Here is a 23,727-nt window from a genome sequence, read left to right as displayed (position 1 = left end):
CCTTCTCCCGTGTGTCCGAGGCTATATGCTGGTGCACAATTGCGAGATCCATTGCACGAGTGTCTAAAAATGGGTATTTTCAAGGTGCCATCGACCGCCAAACCCCTCTGCTCTGTTGTGTAGTTCTGCATGCTACCGATCGTTTTGTGTTAGTTATTTTTCCCAACTGCCCCTCGTTCCAAAAAAAACACCAAACAGCCCGAAGAAGGCCCCTCCGTCAACTGCACACGTATTCACGCGGAGTTCATTCATGGAGAACCATTCCAAGTCTTCGTCATCGTCAGTGTCTATAGGAGAAGAGAGGCACAGCACAAAGCTTGAATGAAAATCACTTGATTGCTAGGTTCGGGGGCTGATTGCTCCCTCCGCCAATCGAATGGAAATCAATTTTCGTTCGCTTTTGTTGGCATTATCATTAGGAGGCAAAAAAAGGCAGGGAAGCGCAGGATGAGCCAGCAAATTCCTGCTCAAAACAGTGTTTTACTGACCGATCGCATCACTCGGTTGCTCATCAGGTGGTTTACTGTTGGAATCCCCGGCCGCTGGCTGGCTGGTCAGCCATCTTTGCGGCCAGCCAATATCTACCCATGTGAATGAGCAGTGGTCAACACACACACACACACGCGCACAAACACCCATTCTAAAGTGCTTATTTTAATTTTCATGATGACGATCAACTCTCCGAGGCCACAACACACAAACGGCCGCGGCGGAGACGACCGGTATGCGCGATGCGATGATTTCGATAGTGAATTTTATGCGCACCGAGGTCCGCGGAAACGGTCGCCTTCGAGCTCTCCACCGAGCTGAACCCTGCCTGCGATGGTGGCTGATTTCCAACGGCTGATAACAGCGATTTAAATGAATGAGACTCAAATGTGAATGGGGCATTCGGCCGGACTAATGTCGGTATACAAATGTGTACATGCTGATGATGGCTGTGGATGGGGATGCTTTCGCATGAATGAAGTCGCACGTTTTGTAATATGCGCCGTGTGGTGGTTGATGTGGGTGTTGTGCGGAGGTACTGGACATATGTACACAAACACAAACGCACGGTATGGGTCGGAAACTTTGTATGATAACCCGAGAATTGCGCGTTAATGAATTGTGTGTGCTCACAGCGAATAAACGAGCGATATCATTGCCCCATTATAGCGTCGTTCTGGATTGTTGCCTCATTGAGTGCGATGCAACATGACTTCGAGACTGTCCCCTGCGTCCAACCACATATTACCCAGTTTCGTAACAGAATGTTACTCGACAGGAAGAATTGCAGTCTTGTTTCGTCACGCACAACTTTTCCAAAATTTTAATCCAGACAAAATCCGGAATAAGATTATGAATTATAGAATCGGATTCTGAAAATTTAACCCAAAATTAGAACCCGGAATTTTAATCCACAGTAGATTTCGGAATTTTTAATCCAGAATTCAGAACGAGATTCTGTATTTCAATCCAAAATCAGAATCAGACTGAAATCGGGATCCAGAATCACATTCCGAAATTTGAATCTAAAGTTAGATTCTGGACATTGAATCCAGAATCAGATTATGGTATTTGGAACCAGAATCTGATTCTGGAATTTAAATCCAGAATCATAACCCGAGATTTAAATCCAGAATAGATTTCGGAGTTTTTGATCTAGAATCAGAATCTGGTATTTGAATCCAGAATAAGATTCTTGGATTCTTGGATTCAACCAGAATCAGAATCTAGTTTTTAAATCTAAAATCAGTTTCTGAAATTTTTATCCAGAATCAGATTCCAGACTGGAGTTCAGATCTAGAATCACATTTCGGAATTTGAATCCAATATCAGATTCTGGACATTGAATCCAGAATCAGATCATGGTATTTGGAACCAGAATGAGAAATTTGAATCCATAATTTTAATCCGGGATCGGATTATGGGATTGAAACCCAGAGTCAAACTCTGGATCTTGAATGTAGAATCCGAAATTTTAATCCAGAACCAGATACTGGAATTTAAATTTAGAATCAGAATCTGGTATTTGAATCTAGAATCAGACTGTGGAATTTGAATCGATAGTCACATCTGGATTTTAATCTAAAATCAGATTCTGGAATTTTAACCCATTTTAGGCCAAGCGTTCGAAAAATCGAAGAGCAACTTTGATAATTCTTCATGTCTTTGCAAAGCTACCATATGGTAATGTTTTTGTATCAAAAGATAGCTTAATACATTAGCCACCACTTACTATCAAGTTCACTCAGTTTTGTATAACTTTATTGGGCAATAAATTCGATTTAAACAAGTATGCTTGGAACGTGTTTTTAATTTCAACTAAAAACCCAATAAAATACAAAATTTTGTGAACTTTTCTAATGTATTACTTTTATAAAAGAACATACATTGCAATATGGGGCAAAAATCTTCCGATTGAGCCTCATACAGGAAGATAACAACCGGGAGAATTGAGTGTTCGAAAAATCGAACGTTGGCCCATAACGAACATTTTTTTCTGATGAATTAATACCAACACATCTAACCTCTGCAGCGCGTTTTGGTTCATTTACTTTGGAAGACGGAAGTTTTTTCATTTGTTTTTGCATTCTCATTTGTGAATGTTTGCAAATATCAATTAATTCAGTAAATATTATTGAAAATCTGTATGATTTGTTGTCCGTAATAACCTTAGGTAATGGTGGCCCGTAGAATTTCGTGTGTAGAGGAGCTGGAGGAAATGGTCAGTACGTATAACGAGGATTTTAATGAGATTGCTGATGTGAATATTCTTTCGCCGGACCGAATAATAATTGCCCAATCCTCGATTCCATTGTTTTTTCGCATCATTTCAAAATAATTCTTGGACATTGGGGTTTCTTTACCATCAATAATCCAAATTACACCGATGGCTTTCGTCAAAAAAATATTTTTTACAGCTTGGTCGTTAATGGGTTAATCTGGGACCACATTTCGGAATTTGAATCCAAAGTCAAAGTCAAGGAATTTGAATCCAAAGTCAAAACCTAAAATTCAACCCAGTATTAGAATCCGTAATTTTAATACAGAATCAGAATCTAGAACTGGAATCCAGAATGGGATTTTAAAATTTGAATCCAGAAATGGATTATGAAAATTGAATCCAGAATAGGAGTCTAGAATTTGAATCCAGAATCACATACCAGAATTTGAATCCAAAATCAGATATGTATTGGAAATTTGATCCAGAATTAGATTCTGAAATTTGAGTCCAGAATCAGAGTATGGAATGTGAATCCAAAATCAGAATCCAGAATTTGAATTTAGCAATAGATTATCGGAACGGATTCTGGATTCTCATTTCGGATTCTGGTTCTGGATTCAAATGCCAGAATGGTTTTGGTTTTCGATTCCGAAATGTGATTATGGATTCAAATTCCGGAATCTAATTATGGATTCCTATTCCAGAATCTAATCCTAGATTCAAATTTCAGGCTCCGATTCTGGATTCCAGGTCTAGATTTTGATTCCGGATTCAAATTCCAGAATCTGAATCCAAATCTCAGTTTCTGTTTCTGTATCCAAATCCTGGAAACTGATTTTGAATTCAAATTCCGTAATGCGATTCTGGATTTAATATCCAGAACCTGATTATGGATTCAAATTACAGATTCTGAATTTGATTCATATTCCAGAATGTGATTCTGGATTCAAATTTCTGGCTCCGATTCTGGATTCAGATTCCATATTCTGATTTTGGATTCAAATTCCAGAATCAGATTCCGAAATCTGATTTTGGTTCAAGTTCCAGAATTTGAGTCCAGAATCAAAATCTGGAATTTTAACACAGAATCAGAATCTAGAATTTAAATACATAACTGAGATCTGCAATTCAAACCCAGATATTAGGTTCTTAAATTTGAATACAGAATCTAATTCGGGAATTTGAATCTAAAATCAGAATCTGGAATTTCAATCCAGAATCTGACTCTAGATGTGGATTCAGAATCAAAACATGAATTTTGAGTCCAATTCAGTATCTGGAATTGAAATCCAAAGTCCGAATCCGAATTTGTATCATTCGAAATCAGATATTGGAAATTGAATCCAGAATCTGACTCTGGAATTCGGGTCCAGATTCAGAATATGGAATTTGAAACCAAACTCAAAATCTGAAATCCATGAAGAGATTCACGAATTATATATAAATATGGAATTCAAATCCAGAGTCAGATTCTGGATTCAAATTCCGGATTCTGATTCTGGGTTCAAATTCCGGGATTTTTTTTTTTTATCCAAAATATATATTTTTATTAAGGCTCATATGGCGTCAACCTGACGGGACCGGGAGTTCAATATTTCGACAATGTTTGCCTTATAACTATGTTAGTAATATGTAACCGATTACTCGCGGTTGGCTCGAGGTTAGTATTACAAGTGTTTTCGTAATTGTGATGTTGCTGTCTTCAATGATCTGTACCTGTGCCCGACACGGGATACTTCCTATTGGGATGCAGCTGACCATTAATCAGCAACGCCCCCCTAGTCTGTACCCCATATCTAGCGTGGTGCGTCTTTCTCGACTCGAGGAATCCAGGATAGAATGGTCACTAGCCGGCGCAATCATCAGCTCGTGTAGAGTTGTCATGAGCGGTACAACCTTTGGCTTTTGTTGAATCATCAGTGGATTGCACAACCTTTGGCCCGTGTATCTGTAAAGAGTGTGTGTATGTATTGCCGCGACTAAGTAAAAGTTTATAGATCGGATTGGAGGGATACGAAACAAAATTAATTCCGGGATGTTAATATAGATTCAAATTCCAGAATTTGATTCTGGATTCAAATTTCAGATTCACGATTACAATTCCAGAATCTGATTCTGGATTCAAATTACAGAGTCTGATTCCGGATTCAAACGCCAAATTCTGATTCTGGATTAAAATTCCAAACTCAGATTCTGGATTGAAATTCCAGATTCTGGTTCTGGATCAAAACTCCAGAGTCTGATTCTGGTATTGAATTCCGGAATCGAACGCCAAATTCTGTTTCTGGATTAAAATCCTAGATTCTGAGTCTGATTCTGGGTTATAATTCCAGAATCTGGTTTTGTAATCCTGAACCTGAATCTGGAATTTTAATCCAGGATCTGAATCTGGGATTTTAATTCAGAATCAGAATTCTGGATTAAAACTTCGGGTTCTGATATTAGATTCAATTGGACATTTCAATCGAAAATCCGATTTCGAGATTTAAATACATAATCAAAAACTGATATTTGAATTAGAAATCTCGAATTTCACTCCGGGAACAGAATCTGATACAATAGACCCTCGATTATCCGCGGAATAGTCTGACTAGCTCACCGCGAATAACGAGAATCGCGGATAACGCAATAAACGACTAAAAATGAGTTCCAAACACGAAAAAAGATATTTCAGCATGAAAACTATGTTTTATCAATACAGAAATAATTAATTATCTATCTAGAAGGTCGTGCACTCCAGGAGTCAGATAATGTGGAAGCCATGATCAAAACTAAAGTGCATGAGTCTTACATATTCAGGAAAAGGCCTATGGGTTTATTATGGATCGCGGATCATCCGCTCGCGGATAATCGGGGTTCCACTGTACTTGAATCCAGAATCAATATTGAGAACTCCAGAATCCGGAATCAGATTTCGGAATCATTGTTCTGGAATTGAATTCCAGATATTGATTCTGAGTCCAGAGTCAGATGCTGGATTCAATTTTCCAATATCTGATAATGGATTCAATTTCCGGAATGTGATTCTGGATTCAAATTCTGGAATTTGATTATGAATTCTAATTGGATTTCGATCGGATTTTGTCCAGGATTCAAATTCCAGAACTTGATTTTGAATTCAAATTTCGAAATGTGATTAAGGATTCAAATTTAAGAATCTAATTCTGGATTCAAATTCCAGATCCAATTCCAAACTCTGATTTTGGATTAAATTTTCGGCATCTATTTCTGGATTCTAATTATAGATTTTTATTCCGGATTCAAGTACTAGATTCTGATTCCAGGTTCAAATTCCAGATTCTGGATTTAAATTTCAGATTCTGACTATGTATTCAAATCCCGGAAACTGATGGAATATAGTACTGGATTCAGATTTCAGGCTTCGGTTCTGGATTGAAATACCAGAATTTGATTCTGAATTATTCTGAATATGAACACGGAATCTGATTCTGGAATTCGAATCTAGAATCAAATTCTAAAATTTGAACTTTAGAATCTTAGTTTAGAATGGTTTTTTAAATTGCGATATCTGAAATCTGAAACTGGGATCAACTCGAATTCCGCATCATGTTGCAGGACTCTTATTTCGGTGGTGTAATGAGCTGAATTGAGAGAGATAATTTTAGATCTCGACCTACGTTTCAAATTCCGAATTTATTTCTGTTGCCTTTAAGTTCTAGATAGTGCTGACTATGGGCATGCATTTTCGCTACTGATATTGAATCTACATAATCCAAGATTGCCGGATTGAAGGAATCAATATTATTGAGTATGTAAGGTTTTGTTGAATCATGAAGCGACGACTTTACGACTCGTTACAAGTAACTATCATTTGTTATTTGTCATTTGTTGAAGTTTATGGTGACTGCACCATCGGATAGATTTTGTAGGGAATTTATGACAAAAAACAGGACCTGCAGAATCATTAAGAGTAATTCGACAAACTATTTCTGAACAACTCAAAGTCGCAGAAAACATCCAATTTTGCGACTTTGAGTCTCGGACACAACCTTCCTGTGATTTTCTTTCTTTCTTTCTTCCTTTCTTTACAATTGACAGGTTTTAACTTTTGCCAAGTTCCATGTGAAGTTTCACAGCTGCTCTTCGGTTCATGTTAAGATTTAAACAACAAACAAAACAGTCTTTCCGAAAAACACTCATATGCTTGTTATCTGACAATCAAAACAATAAATAATTTGAGGGCGTAAACAACATGAAACCTTTGATGTGTGCTTACTTGCAAAGTGTCTCTTGTATTGCTATAACACACATATATTATACACGAAACCACCTCTCGCCTGAGTGAATGCTGTACCAGTTTGAGTGGATAGCACATTTCATGATATTTTTAAGTTTATTTAAAGTTAAGTAAATTGAAGTAAAGTATGAGTATGAGTAAGTATGAGGATGTTAAAAAATGTGCTTATTTTTTCCTTGTTGCATTCAAAATATAATTCAATGCGAAGCCTTCTTTTTGAATTATTTTTTTTTTATATAATTTTTTCTTTGAGCATTTCTCTTGACCTTGACAAATGTGTATCGCATCCCGTTGTGTTGAGGAAATTTCGAAAAATAGACGAAAAACATTTTTTTTCCTAGAAACAAAATTTAGCAATCAAAACAAAAGCTTGGACTCATCAAGAAAATAAAAGCAAAAGGGGGGGGGGCAGCGATGCGTGACCGCGCGCAGCAGTTGCACTTTTCACTCTCTGGGCCTCTGGGCCCTGTCGTGTTTTCATGTGCTCGGAGGTATATTTGTTTTAATTTTCTTCAGTTCGCTGCCCGTCGAGCATTACAATTTCAAATTGGAATCTAGCCGTTTCTACGCTCCTTCTTCTTCTTCTTAAAGTAATCGTGTGTACTAGCGCACTGGTCAAGGTGTTGCCAAATCCCGCGCGCGCGCCCTCGGTGCCGTCATAATTCATGATAATCAATTTTGTAGGTTATGAGAGAGGCTCCAATGGATAGTAGCAGTTTTAATGTGTTTATAGTTCAATGTTACCGTTTTTCATCGCGGGTTGTTGCTGCTGTTGTGTGGTGCTAGGTTTTTTTTCTCTTTCTATAAATTCGCCTCGAAAGATTTCATTTTCGGACGCTCCGTACCGTGACCATCTTGTGCTTTGTTTTTCACCTCTCAAACCCCTCCGCCGCCGCCCACGCACCCTCCCGAGATAGAGCAAGAATGCATTGAAGCATTGTTGCTGGTCATTTGCGATGGTTAAAGGTCGTCTTCAAAAAAAATATTGTTTTTTTTGGTGTTTATTTCGGGGGTGATTTCTAGTGAATGCAACTGAGCGACACACGATGCGCGCGTATGATGCAATAATAGCCACTGGAGCGGAGCTTAACGCATGCGCAAAATTATCAAATCACTACGGCATGGGAAACATTGGGGTTAAGGTTGAGTCGTAAATTTTATGGCTTCCCCTCGTTCAGACGGCCCCCCCCCCCCAATTCATCGAAAATCGCAACGCGAAATTTCGAAGGTCGGCCGACACTGGTGGTGGCCATTTTGTTTTTGTTTTTCGATATTTTTGCTGTTTGTTTTTAATACAATGCACTTTCGATATGTGCGAAATTTTTCATTCCAACAAGAGCAGTAGCGATCGCACTCGCTGAATGACATCAAGTATGCGTTTTTGGTAATATTAGCGATTGCAAATTGTTCAGATGGCCATTTTGTTTTTGTGGTGGCCTACTTCGATCTGTTGCGAATGGATTCGATGTTTTTCCGGGCAAGTATTGTACATTCGACACGGCATTCAGTTTGACGTCTCGTTTGACTGACGTCGATTGTCAGTTAGCGACCATTTTTGTTTCTGCCGAAGCAACACATTCCTTCACTTTCGGTTAAATGCTTCTACCGTTGCTAATTTGCAAGATAATGAGAACACGTGCAACTGGTTTCCCCTTCTTCCCAAATTCCCGTTTCACGATTTGCTTAAGGACCCTATTTACGCAACAATTTGCGACGATGGAAAACATCAAACGTCGTACATACGCATAATAGAATTACCCCGAGAGGTCACCCCTTCCGATTTTATCCGAACAAATTCATTGTCATCGCTGGTCGTTGGCTGTTGTGATTTCACCCCTCTGAAAAAAATACAAGAATCAACCCTTGTTACTTGTTGAACATCTAGAATTCCCCGCCCCGCCTCGAAGAGCCCATAGCCCACAGATGAAAAAATTAAATTCCATTAGCGAGAAGGGCCAGACATGCACGCAGAAAAAAAACGGTCGAGATCGACGACAACCACGAGGACACGAACGGCCCTAATCAGAGTCGTGATAGGGGGGGGGGGGGGCAAATGATAGAACCGTGTGGTACATCGGCCCAACATATTGTCCAAGCGCCTCCAACGGTGACGCATTCTCCCCGCATTTTCGACACTGGTATAGGTGCTTCGGCATGGTTCGCAGAGCAAGTAGGTCTCCGCCGCCGCCGTGGCCGTTGTGTTCAATGGGTCGAACCGTGGAGGCGGCGACCAAAACAAAAACAAAGCGGGTTCGGAAGCAACGGTTGGATCCACCATCGGACATAGCCATAGCCATGGGTCGGAGGGGGACGCTGGGGGAACCCCGGAGGAGGCTGTTGAAATCGAAAAAACAGAACCTCATGCAATGCTACCACGCCGCCGCCGCTACTACACGGTAATTGTGATAGGCGTTGGTGGCGGAACATTGCTAGAACACACGTTCCAACATACCCTACTGCTGAAGCAGGAATTTGCTGCTCACCGCGGCGTGAAAAGCGTATTTTCCGTTTTCACTTTGGCCCGATGCTTCGTTTCTCTCACCCAAGCGGTTTGCGTATTGTGCCGAGTTCCGATCTCGTAACCAGAAGGGCAGAAATTTACAAATTTCTTCCTCCGAAGGAAGGAAATAACGTTGGCTGAATTTAGATCGGAATGAAACTCTTTTTATTTCGTGGAAAACTTATGACAACCTGATCGGGGCACCGTGGTTGTGGGTGCCTTATGCCACACCATAAATTACACCCTGAAACGTCAAAGCATTCTGGGAAGTGTCATTGGGCGAAATCATGTGAAGATAAAACAAAAACGCGCGAAGGGAAAGCCCATAAAAACGGCTGCCATCCCTCGAGAGATGATAAATGTCTCCTCTGGCGGACCAAAGTCAACTCTGTTTGTTTACATTTCCCACAGATTAAGATGTGATCCTTGTCTGTCCCTCTTCTTGTCCTTCCGTCGTAAATGGACCTCGACCGAAAATGATTCTCGTCGATGTTCGTCGTTTATCGCGATGGTTTTATCACATTGAAACCAAACACTGGGAAAAGAAAGGGGGTGTGAAAGTTTGTGGTAATGTTAAACTACTGATTTGTACGGTTCCGTTCGTCCGTTTGCCGCTTTAAGACCCACCACAGCGACGAGCACATCGTCGTTTGTCGTTTGCAAGTTTGCCCTCCGAAAAGAAACACGTGTTTTTCTCCTTTTCAACGGTTTCTGGGGCTGAAGTCATGATAACATCTTAATCACTTCGCAACTTTGCCCTGCCACCGATCGGTGGTCGATCATCCAAATCGGCACAACTAAACCGTTCGAAACTCTTCGTGGGTAAGCAAAACAAAGCCCCGCAGCTCGAGTTTGTTGGACGCGCGCTCCGGCAGGAAGTCGAGATTAGTCGGTGCCACACCGGAGATTGTCAGCCCATAAAAAAGTAACCTCTCCACCACCTTAATGATTCTGATAATTTTATTCTCCCTTCCTATGGAAAGTACGAAACCGGGGAACGACGATGCGCGTTTCCCGCCGCCGTGGTGATATTTTGCATAATTGCAGATAACTTTAGCGAGGATGTGAACCACTTCAATTAGTTCATAAGGCGTGATTTCGTTGCTCTGGTTCGTACCTTTTAATTGATCGAGGAAACTGTTGTCCACTTACGTAAAGGCAACAAAATCGCAAATCGAACGCAGTCTCGAAATAAAGCAACACAACCATTGCGACAACGATGGCTATGAAAAGAAGAAAAAAAAGGTGCCATGGATTAATTAGAGACGGTGAGCGACAGAGAAAGGGAACGGATTATTAATTCTTTCCTCCTTTCTCTCTGACGATCGGCGCTCATTCTACACCGCGCGCTCGTATCGGGTCGAAATGCGTCGGGCCTTCTCGATCGATCGGCCAGGAGGAAGTACATATTAAAATTAATGAGCGACAGCGCGCGATCGTAGACCCTTTCTCTCTCTCGCTGCATCTCACTCGTAAACGAGATTAAGTTCCGTACTTAATGCCATTTTCAGGGCGCACTCCGAGTCCCGGCCGGAAACAAGCGAAAACAAGTCTCCACGCCACGGACCCGGGATGTGGATGGCGGGGACACATCCGAATCGTAACCAGTTTGGTCTTGCTCTGATTTCCATAGCGTGGTAGTGGCAAATCGGAAACCTCGACGGACCGGCGGAGCCGTGGTTATCGATGTCCGGTCGATTAAGACCAACAACATCGCGCGCACACACACACACACACAAACACGCACACACATCCAAAACAAAGCTTGCTGTTTGCAGGGTATATTAGAATTGAAAGGCATCTGACCGTGGGAAAGTTGGCTTGATCCGTTCGTATCTCTCCCCGGGAGCCACGACGGTGACTGAGCTGTTGATAGGCTTTTAATAGAGCTCTTACCGCTCACTCAGTCATCCGTTCATGCAATGCGATCATGGAACAGGATCTGGTTGCAGCGAGTTTTCATAGTAGACGTGTTGGTTATTGGTTATTGACAACAGCTGTCAAACGTAAGAACGATCAGGTTGTTAAGGGTAATAAAGCCTTCTCTTGGACCTCGAACACCGGCGCCATTTTTTTTTTTCTCAATGGTGTCGTTCATTGAAAAGGTATCGCACTACAAAACGAGAATGTAGAATTTCGAAACTTTGCACAGATTGCTGAGGGAACCAGATTTGAAGATAACGTTCAATCGCTCTTAAAGCTTGAGTCGTTCATTATCTGCACGCAAATAAACGGATCTACCCGAAATAAAATATTGAGTACACAAAATGAAGGTCATGTATTGCACATTAAAGAAAATTATGTTCCACTACCTCTTCATCTCTGTTGAATCCCGAGTCGTCTTCTACTTCTGTTTGGAAATCGTGCAATATTTCTCTAATGGATGGAATCGAGGGCAGTTGGTTGGGTGGTCTCGAAACCACTACTTTGAACTTGCTAGGAACCTCGATTAGTGGCTTTATTGAAATTTTGTCCGGGAAGCTGACCATAATTCGTCTTCACGACCGGTTTGTCGTCCACGAGGGTACATGCTTCGTTTTTAGTGAGAACCTCATTGCACAACTTCCGGGCACGTCTTTTTTCCACCAGATTCTGCTGCAGTGCCCTGTTATGTTGCTTACTGGCCTGAAAGAATCGAAATCCTACTCGCAGACGAATCCTTCTGACGGTGCTTTGACTGGCATTGAATTTTTTGGTGATATCATGATCCGACCGCCCTGAGTTTTCTCTAATCATTCTTAACACCTTCAAATGCAACTTTCCGATCCTTAGCTCCATAACGATCCTTGCTGTGATCCCCTGCAGATCGGTAGTATGCCGCTCACGGAAAGCGTAAGAACCCCGTACATGGTCGATGTAGCCAATTTCAACGACATCGCAATTTTTGAACCTGACCAAAATGACGTGACGAACTTTCCGACGCTGAAAGATGAAACATTTCAAAACAAACTGCTGTCAAAACATTCCAGATCCGACCACTAGGAGCCGCTGCGACAGTGCGTCCAGATATTACATGACCCGAGTTTTGGCTCAGAAACAGCGATTCCTACAAAAATGTGTATGAGTGGCTCATACAAAATCGAAACAGTTTTTTAAATGATTAAAAGTTGTGTCCAGAACACGATCGCATTGTAAAGGTAGGACTAAGAAATTATTTTATTCAATTCGCTCGTTTATCGCTTCGGGTAGCATTGTAGAATGCATAGAAAATTATCAAATAACTCTTCAGTACAAAGTTCTGGTTGCCCTGAAAAGAGCCAATGGTTTGCGTTGTTATGCACAGTCATCCGAAGATGATTGATTCATGATTCATTCTTTCTTTCGCGAGAATAATATACATGCTGCCGATGCAATGATCACACTTCGCAAGCATTAGTCTTCTTCTTGGTGTTAGAGCTATAACAGATATCGCGACGAGTGCTCCCATGGCCGAGTGGTTAGCGTCACACCTATCGTTCGGGTTCGATTCCCGTTCTAGTCGAGGGAATATTCGTCAAAGAAATTTCATCCGACCCACACGCGTAGAGAATTTGCCATTCAGAATACATTCAAGGCGTATTATTTGGTTTAGAAATCTCAACTAAGTACTGATAAATATGACGCAAGTGATACTACGTTCAAACTGCGACGTTCCTCTAGAAACTTTAGTGCCACTGAAGAAGAAGAAGAAGAAGAAGAAAAAGAAGAAGAAGATGATGATGATGATGAGGATATCGCGGGGTATTTTCCAGTTGACTTACACACGCTCACAGGCGATTATATGTTTGTTTAATCATAAACTTATAATTTTTCATTTTTCATTTTTCTCATAAACAAAACATTAAGACCGCTTTATAGTAACACTTCAATCTACATTTGGCATCGCATGAAAACCAACAACAATGTGTAAAAACACACGAGCACTCCCCACCAGAGGGCATTAACATCGACGCTTTATATCATTTCATCGAGTTCCACCTTGGATTTGAAGTTGCGAACAAAATCTCACCGCGATTCTGCCAGGAACGAGACTGTGTAATAGAAATCGGCTATCAGTTAACACGTCACTGGTATGTGACGTGGTGTTCAAAACTAGTCCCTCGTCGATCCATCAGTTGCTCGTGTCTGACGCTACGGGAAGGTAAGCACACGAATGGGCAGAACAAATGTATGGGAAAATAGAAATGCTTCCAATTTTCATCAATTTAAACTGTTCATAGATTAGAGAATTGCGATTTTTTGCGATTTCAAATCTTAGAGAATTTCCGATCCGATTGGTATGCAAATCAATAAAAATAGTTTCAACGAAAAGACGTATGTCCTACGTCAAAGCGGCAAATTAGAAAAAATAAAATCACAAGTGACATTCTGCAAAAAAAAAGCATTCCAAAACTGAAATTTTGGTTCTCTCTAAACGATCATTTCTGAAATGGCTCAAACGGCCTAAACTAGTTGAGAAAAAACTTGGGTACAAGTCGTGCATACTTATAAACTATAGACATTATTTTTCAAAGAACGAATCTTTCAAATGATAATAAATATAACATCCAAAACATTACGTATGGGTGATCCGTAGCCAAGTATATCCTTTCATTTTCAGCTATTAATTTCTAAAATGGTGACCGATAATCCCAAAATTGCACAATGTTGCCACATTTTCATCGGTACACGAAGGAGTAAAAATCTTTTTCATATGTACTTTTTCTTCGAAAATCTGTACCATCGAAAAAAAATCATTGTAGATCGCTTGTTTGTTGATGCTTAAAAAAAATCTGTACCTATCTGTAATTTGTGACGAAAATCTATAATCTGTACCGTACAGAATCTGTACCAAAAATAACGGGAAAATGTGTACCTTCCCAGAGAAATCTGTAGCTGTGGCTCTACATTCGTAATCGCGAGTTTATTGATTGATTTTGTCTTATTATCGAGGCTTTAAACTACAAAGATAATTCGTCTCTAGCCTAGAAAATGACCAATTAGAAGATCAATCAATGTTTGTTTCTAAAAGCGTTCATATAAAAAAAAACAATTTTAAGCTTGACTAGTTCCGCCGGGTTTGTTAGTCGATTAATCAAAAAAAAAGATGCAAAAAGAAAAGAAGCTGTTGTTGAAAATATTTCTTTTTTCTTGCATATTTCATTGATTATTGATTGATTTTTTTCTATCAAAGAGGTTTTAAATTACAAAGTTCGTTCGTCTCTAGCCTCGGAAAAGGCCTATTCCAGCCATCCCAAAGCGATATACTGGTTCTCAAATTTTCGTCAATTTGTATCGCAAAACATTAGACCGTTTTTTTTTATTTTCTTCATTGAGGTGCCCATTTTCATTTTAGGGTGGTCCAAAAAATATTTTTGTCCACTATTTCCCAAAAATGACTTTTTTCAAAAATTCATAACTTTTGAACTACTGAACCCATTTAGATGATTGATATATCAAATTGAAGCCAATGCTTTTATTAAAAAATACTGAACTTGTAAAAAAATGGATTTTATTTTCGTAATTATTGATTGTATTCGTTTTTTAATTGTTTTCATGGCTTTGGACTAGAGCCCGTTATATTTTTTTTATATTTTTTCTTGAAAGCTGAGGACTTTTTACATAACAATTCTCAAAATCAGAGATGCTATTTTTTTTCGTTTTTGAGTTATGATTTTTCAAATTTAATCGATGGTTCGGAAAAAAACCATTGATCCCCATTTTTTCCACTACAAAAATTTATCACTTTTAAACTATTGGACTGATTCATACGATCTACGTATCAAATTGAAGCTAATGAGTCAGTTTTGTTTGAAAAAATATTACCTTTGCGAAAAATTCGGTTATATTTGTAATTATTGATTGTCTTTTTTTTTTCATAGTTTTCACGGGCGCTATATATTTTTTTCTATATTTTTTATGAAAAGCTGATAACATAACATATGTCGATATCAGTGATGCTTTTTCTTCGTTTTTGAGTTATTATTTTGCAAATTCATCATGTTTTAAGTGTTCGTTCAATATTCCTATGTGACTTGACTAGGCCTATGCGACTATAATCCAGTCATCTCGCAGGTGTGATATTTTTTCAAAGAAGGTTAGCTTATTGGCTTCAATTTAATATGTGATCATCTAAATCGGTGCCATGGTTCAAATTTTATGAATTTTGGCAAAAAGTCATTTTTGGATATAGGTGGAAAAATTATTTTTCGAACCACCGGTTAAATTTGAAAAATCAGAGCTCAAAAACGAGAAAAAAATAGCATCTCTGATATCGAGATATGTTGTGTAAAAAAATCTCGGCGCTCAAGAAAAATACAAAAAAAAAATATAGCGCCCTCTAGTCCAAGGCCATGAAAACAATAAAAGACGACTACAATCAATAATTACGAAAATAAAATCCAGGCTAGCTCATTGGCTTCAATCTGGTATGTCGATCATCTAAATCGGTTCAGTGATTCAAAAGTTATTTATTGAAAACAGTAATTTTCGGGAAAAAATGGAAAAAAATGGTTTTTCGGACCACCCTAAAATGGAAATGGGCAAAAATAAAAGAAACACTGGTTTAGTGTTTTGCGATAAAGAAAAAAATTACCACTTTTAACGAAAATCTGAGATCCACTATATCGGTATGGCATGGAATGGCTGTATTACAAGATCTAACAATGAATGAAAAGAATCCTGAGGACAATTGTATCAGATATACTAACACAGCGCGAGAGGTGTCTTCATAATCATATTGAGCAAAAATTATTAACTCATAACCAGATTTTTGAGCATTGTTTGATGAAACATATAATGGTTATTCTGATTTATTTTTCATATCATTTGTTTCAATCAAGCTGCCTACGAGCTTTGAAGTTTATTGCTATGAATGTTAGAAAAAACCTTGTTACTGTATTGAACAACTTTGAGGGAATATATGAAAATTTACGTTATAAACGGTTGATTCAGTGAAGGTAATCTTCTCTAATTCCTAATATTAACGACGATTCTGAATGATGAAAATTGGCAACTCCGATAGATATTTATTGTGAAATTTAGATGACGGTCCGATTTCTGATTCCAAATTAAGGCACCATCCGTATTTAGTATGCAAATCCAACCCGCCATAGCGCGTGGCCAACTGGCCACCGATAAATTAGAATCTGCGACCGCAAAGGATGCCAATTCGATGCATTTTACGCAGAGCAGCTGCCCCGGGCTTTTCACCTGCTGATGCTAACACCTTTACATAGTTTGATTACTTATCAGCAGCAGCAGCAGCAGCGCGTATTGCACAAAACGCGAATGCGATTTTTATTTTTTTGCGCTTTCTTCCAACCGCTTCCTCCCAAGAATATGATTGAATAATATTCATCTGACACACAGACACACGTAGCGTACGGAACCGACGCCGACAGCGCGAAATCAAATCAGCCGGAGGGCTTGGCACTTTGCTTTCAAAGTGACCATTAAGCCGACCGACCGGATGTGAGTCGAGATATTATTTTCACATATAACCATATTCCCATTCTTCTCGACGATGTGTGTGTGTTGCGTGAGTGTTTTTAATTTTTTGTCTACTTTTTTTTCAATGTGTGCGACAAGTTTGGGTCCCTCGAAACGAATGAGTCAGCCGAGTGCGCTATAGAGGGCCGTCCCGTCACCTGACGATTTGACTTGCAAATATTGGTTCTAAGCGATGCCCATTTCACCCGTTAATCGGCTTTGACGATTAGACCGGGCATTGTGCAGTTCTAATGGCGGCGAAATGTCAAATGCCAAACCGCACCGAAATGACAGAACGCTCGAAACTCGAAGTTGGCGGCACTGCAGCTGGAGAGTGAAAAAAAACTGGAAGACAATGATTACCCCGTTGTAAAATTATTAAATTATGAGACATTCTTTTGTCCCTCATCGATGGCCTCGCCGACTGTAAAACGTCGTCCTCTCCATGGACACGTCTACTATAACCCGAGTGTTGCTACTATTTTGAATATAAATTACGTCTGGTGCATTTTTAATAGTTCTTTATGCGGCGCTGTGCGATGGATTAAACCGTCCAGTCATGACGGGCTGAGAATGAAATATTGACAGAGTTCGGTTGTCCCCCTCGGGGTCGAGTACCTTGACAGCCCCATGGGACAATACCAACGGAGGACTATCATTAAAAAATATGCTACATCCGATTTCGCTCGTTGTCTCGTCTACGACCCCGGCCCCGATCGCAGGCCGGTTTTACGTTACCAAAAGGGAAGTTGTGATGTGTTCGAACGGCGAAGAGCTCGAAGAAAACCACCGGATGCTGGTCGAGCACAGCCGAAAAATGGGCCCTCTCGTCATATGTTGCGGTTTTCTCACCTGATGGCTTCTGTTTTCGAGTGTGGATATGTGTGGATGACTCCTCCCACCCCCCTCAAAACTCAAACGGAAAGATAAAGGGCAGCAAATCTCTCAAATTACCTCTCTGTGTGCTGCCTCCGTGTTCTGTTGTGGGCACAAATGGTCATTACCCAAAAGCTATCTTAATTTACGTTATTGCCAGTCGCGCGCGCTTACGAGCAAACAAAACGCCTTCTCCGCTTCCCCCCTCGTCCGCTCTGCGATCATCATCGTGGTTCGTGGTGGATATAACGGTCCCCACTTCCGGACGAATGTGACCGAATAAGAGAGAGCTAAAGAGAGTGAGAGGCACAACAAACGAGGAGAAAAGCGATGCCACACGCCAATTCGACATACGCACGAATTATGCAAAATCAATCACATCACTCACGGGTGGCGCCCGCGATCTGCTGCAACCAAAAAAAAAATTGATACCTTCCGCAGCATCCGCTCGAAGAATTAAACCAAGCAACCGCGGACCTTCCGATATCAAGTTGAAGCGGAGAAACGCAACTCAGTAGGCTCTGCAGAGGCATTTTCATCTATGATGAATATTCAATTAAATTGTTTACTCTGTTAGTCAAACTGGTTGACGCTGGGTTGTGTCCATTCTTCGGTCGTCTCAATTGGAATTCGCGGGACAGATGAACGCAGCAACAACAACAACAACAACAGCATCAGCAACAGTGGCAGCGGATGTTGGAAATTAAACAGCTTCACGCGAATGGATGTGCGCGTGTGCGTATGTGTGCGCGAGTGCGTGCGTGAGAAGAAGCACCTAAACGATGCGTTTGCGACGGGAGACTGGAGGAGGCAGCCGCTGTAAACACCAGAAGCTCGATGAGAAAATGCTGCTGCTGCGGTGTGTTCTGATCGAAAGACGATCGACTGAACGATCGATCGATCGACCGACGGTTATTGACAATTTTATTTTCTCACACAACGTTTCGTGGGCTGACTTGAACGCGGAGGGATGGGGGGTTCCACAGGGACGGTTACTTCCGCTGAAACGAACTGAGGGGCTGTCTCTTCCGGTCCCGGCTGTGGGACGGCCGTTGGATGGATTAATTAATTAGCTAGCAATTTAATTATTTCGGATCGCGCGATCGATGGGCCGACCGGTATTCCGATCTAGTTTCGGCGACAGTGTGCCGCATCGGTTTGGCAACGATGCGAGAAATTGGGATATTATGATCGGATAATACTTTATGGCCCTAGCCAGTGCGATGTTTTTTTTTTGGTTTTGTGGAGAATGGGAGTATTTAACAAAATGTGCATTCATACTTGATACGGATACGAAACGAATTTTGTAGCTGTCCTTCTGGGATCAGCTCAAACTGAAATATTTTGTTCATTTACAATACATATTTTTGTTACAATTGATATGAGGTTTGGTTTTTACTCACAAAGTATATTCTTTTCAATAAACCTCGTGTTCACTTCTCTTCCTTCTATCCTTAGTTTTTCTGACTATCCGTTTTATTATCCGCTTTTCCGATTATCCATTTTTCTTTCCTTCTGTTTTCGCTTAATTTCCTTCAATTTTCCAATCCTGTTTTGCATCAGATGGACGAAGCACATATTTCACACGCATAATACACACTTCGTTCATATAACTTCGATTTTTATAAATATTTACTTTAAATTCACCTGCAAATCTTTGATTTTAATAAATAATATTTTCGGTTCCTGCAGCTTTTCACTGATTTTTTTTCACAATAAACAAATATTTCCTGTCAAACGCTGACGGTTTGTTTTCATTCCTGCCACTGAAAATTACCGCTGTCATTTTACAGTTCAACCGTGTTGACAATTCCCCAGCCCGCAACTCCGCTATCGGTCCATCGGTTTACCGAATTTACCGTCCCTTAAAGTCCAACACCGCCAACCGCTGTGGCTCTTCTATACATGCCACCAGCCGTCCGTATGTTTGCCTGTCGGATTCATCCGTACTTGCTCGTAAACACCTGCCCTACTCTTCCTCATCAGTGTTTGCCAATTGACCGTTTCACTGAATGATTCGCTTTCGTTTGTTCAAATATGATCAAACAGAAATCATTTCCCCCAGTGGCAATCTTTTGCTTTTACGTGCTACAAATCATGACCCAAAAGAGAACGAGACAACTCTGCTCCGGTTCGCACTTCATGATACACGAGCAAACGAACCAAAACCGTCATGATCGGTTTCGATGTTGATATTCTTCTTTGTCTCTAACCCATATCGTATCGAACCTCTCCATGCAGCATGAAGCTGCATAATCATACGGATCACGCAAAGCGAATGATTTGTATTCAGTTACAGCAACAAAACCTGACCCAAAAGTGTCAGAGAGTGCAAACTACACTCTGTCCAGCTTCTATAAGACTACCCTGTTTCTATTTCGTTGCAACACAAACAGTTAGAATTTCAACAGGATACATTCATAAATTGTTGAATAATATATATAATATATTTAACGTCAATTTCGTCCAAAAGAGTTGTTTGTTTATTTATTGCGCTTAACGGGTGTTAAATAAAAAATGAGAATTTTTTCAATCACATATAAAAAAATATTTTTTTTTTCATCGATTTCAGTATTTTTTATTAATAACATAATGTATTTTCTTCAAAAAAATGTCAGTGAAGGGCCGTGGTCTGCTGTTCGACGCAACTTTGTCGCGATGCTCTCACAAGAACGTTGTACGGCACTTACGTCCATTTTCCGGATACAATTCCGGATTCTTGTAGTCAGTTGCTTCGTGTCCTTGGCCCTCCAATTGTTTTTATACACTAGGGCACTGAGTGAGCCAAAGAAATCCTCTATTGGGCGGCACTGGGGCAAGTTTGTTGGGTTACGATCTTTCGGCACGAACGGTATCTTTTTCTCCTCAAGATACGCCAGCGTCTTCTTGGCGTAATGGGAAGACGCCTTGTCCGGCCAGAAGACGTACTTCCCATCCGCGTGATGCTCGTTCAGGAACGACAGCAGGATTTTATCGAGGCACTCTTCTCGATAGATTTGTTGGTTGATTGCCAGACCGCTCCGCTTAAACCAAGGCTTTGAATTGCCCCGGTCGGAAATGGCGATGTACAACATAACCTTTTTTCAAAACTTGTGCTTGAACTTGTATTTCACTTCAGGCGGTGTGGATGACTTGTCGCTGGAGTAGTAATTATCATTTCCTGGAATATGCGTTTTGGACAGCGGAAAATAGCTTTCGTCGTCCAGAACGAAAGACATCCCGCGGTATTTTTTGGTCATCCACCGACACTGTGATTTAACCGTCTCAATCTGCTCCTCCGTGCACTCCGGCGACCTCGTCTTCTTCCTGCAGACGATTCCTTCCATCTTGAGGGTCCGATGGATCAATACGTGGGAGCAGCCATATTTCCGACCGGCGTCACGCAGGCTGGTTGCGTCCTTGTTGTCAAACAGCTTCTTTAACGATGTCTTCCTCTGCTTCGTCATTATCGTCACCGGACGACCACTTCCGACCTTCCGCTCCACGGTCAGGGAACCCAGGATACGATGTACCGTACTGATAGGTACATTTTCTTCCTTAAAATGTACCACCGTGAACTTTTTTCCTTGCTGGAAATGCGTTTCGTAGAACCGTATAATGCGTTCGCGGAGCACGTGCTGTTTCGACGCCATCTTTGCTTTGACTAAATTCAAACTAGCAAAACCAAACACGCCTACTGTTTCTAGGAAGCCCAAAGAGCAATTTTCTTGGAGAAAGAAAATTTTACGCTCTTTATTTGAGTTACTGAAAGGTATTGAAAAAATTCTCATTTTTTATTTAACACCCGTTAGTTATGATAATCTCAGCTATTCATATTCTACAAGACCACTTCAAAATTCAAAAAGTATTATCAATGAAAAACTCAAAACGATAGGCTGATTTACATGTCAAGAATTGGTAACCTTGCCATTTCGAATATAAAACCTTGAAAATTCGTGTTGGAATACTATTTACCAAATTCTGCTGAACGGAGTTCTCGATATTTTTCCATTTTTCCGAAATTACGACCTTGAGTTCTTCAATCGTGGTGTACCGTTAGTTTCTTTGCTGGTATGAATAGAAGCATTGTTTTGCTGGAATTTTAATTTTTTGTGACGATATCCACGCAAAAACGGTAGGAGAGAGGATTCCAGAACATGTGTGTAATCCTTGAATGATGTGAAAACTATTTTGAGCTTTCCAGTTGTGCAGAATCCCGCCCAAACCATGCACGAACTTCCACCAAAATTCCTGGTTGAAAAATACTGTTCCTTCTTCCGTAAATCACACCAGTACCCGAAACCATCAGGACCATCCAAATTGAACTTGTTTTCGTCAGTGAAGATAACCTATACATTGAAAAACTCTTCGTTATGGTATATAGCAAAATGTATTCTTTTGGGATCAATTTTTGTCACAACATACCATGTCCCACTGTCGGTTCATGTGAGCTTTGGCAAAACTCAGACGTCTTCCGATGTGAAATGGTATAAGATGAAGAGTTTTAACCTTTAAGCTCTCTTTATGTGAGGTTTTTTTACCAAAATTTGATGAATTGTCACCCGAGCAGTTAAGTAGTTGAAATATTGCTTTATTTGCACAAGCGATTGTGAGGTATTCGAACCTGTTCTAGCTATTTCCCACTTATCCTGGTCAGAGAGCTTCGATTTACGTGAAGCTCTCTTGTTCTTACCGTATCCTTGAGGATTCGCCAAATAATTCAACACTACTTGATTGGGTCGTCCAATCCGACGAGAAATTTCTCTGCTACCAACATTTTCTTGATGAAATGCATCGATTAGTCTCTCTTCTCTCTCCGTGAGGAAAATCCCTTCGGCAAAATACGAAAACATGCGTTTACGCTCAGCGCTCGCACACACACATATGAAAATCATACAGTGTATATTGTAGTCACCAATACCTATACACTAGAATATAAATTGAAGTATTGTTTGTTCACAATGACACAAAGCAGCAAGCACCTGGTCTTATAGAAGTTGGACAGAGTGTATGTGAATATTTAGCTTTCTAGAGGATAGTCAGATAATATTTTTCATTTTTATCGCTGATATCCCTTGCAAAATATTTATGTATATTCATATAGACCGCGAGGTTTTATTAGCAACACTGCTCCAGTGAGAAACGAAAACTATCCCTTATCAGTTCTTTTCCCATTCACTGCTCTCCGCAAATGGTGACCGAATGATGACATATATTTTTCGCAGTTGTCTGTGCAGTGATTTTTGCTATAGCTAGAACGGGACGATATATGCGGTTCAAACTTGTATGCAGGCTTCGAAAATTGTGTGCGATGTTAGGTACAGCTCGGATGTGCAATCAACAGGATTTTTTTTACTGTATCATAGTGACTTTCAACACTTTTGGCTGGTTCGCCACTTTCACTTGCATTTTTGGAAGAATGTCGGGAATGAGAATTGAACTCGTGACCTCTGCCGTACAAATGAAACACAAATTTCTGCATTACTCGAGAATTAATCAAGCAAATGAAACCAAATTAGGCATAGGTTTTAGGGTGCAATAAATGTTTCTATGGTGGCTCACTTTAATTCTATCTCTCACTATCAAACATTATTTTTTTTTTTATTCCTCTTCGCGCACCCATGGATATATGCCAACATTACCATTAAAGATCGTATTGTGGGATTTCAAGCCATTTCCGGTCTTTTATATCCGTTTTTAACGAACCAAAAATCACCAACCTCGATTCCAAAATGGCATCGGAATACGATATTCGACTTCCGCTGGTAAGCCCATATGGGGTTTCCATATTTTTTTAGCATGCAATACTACCATCAGCAAACCGGAAGTCGAAATAAGATTATATCTCATGTTATGGAATCTACGTTCATATATTGTTGATAAAACATAGGAGAAGATCATTTGTATGTTTTAAAACGGAACTGTTATTAAATAAATTAATCATTAATGTTCAAC

General features: G+C 40.2%; 1 protein-coding gene across 3 annotated transcripts in view; it reads left to right on the top strand.

Moving 5' to 3' along the window:
* Window positions 1-23,727, top strand: part of LOC129766986 (ETS-like protein pointed) — a 281,564-nt gene that overhangs the window by 206,733 nt on the left and 51,104 nt on the right. The gene's annotated exons all lie outside the window — the stretch shown is intronic.

Source organism: Toxorhynchites rutilus, chromosome 1 (genome assembly GCF_029784135.1).
Source record: "Toxorhynchites rutilus septentrionalis strain SRP chromosome 1, ASM2978413v1, whole genome shotgun sequence".
NCBI classification, from domain to species: Eukaryota; Metazoa; Arthropoda; class Insecta; order Diptera; family Culicidae; genus Toxorhynchites; species Toxorhynchites rutilus.
Note: the sequence above shows the minus strand (reverse complement) of the source record. Positions and strands in the feature narration are given on the sequence as shown.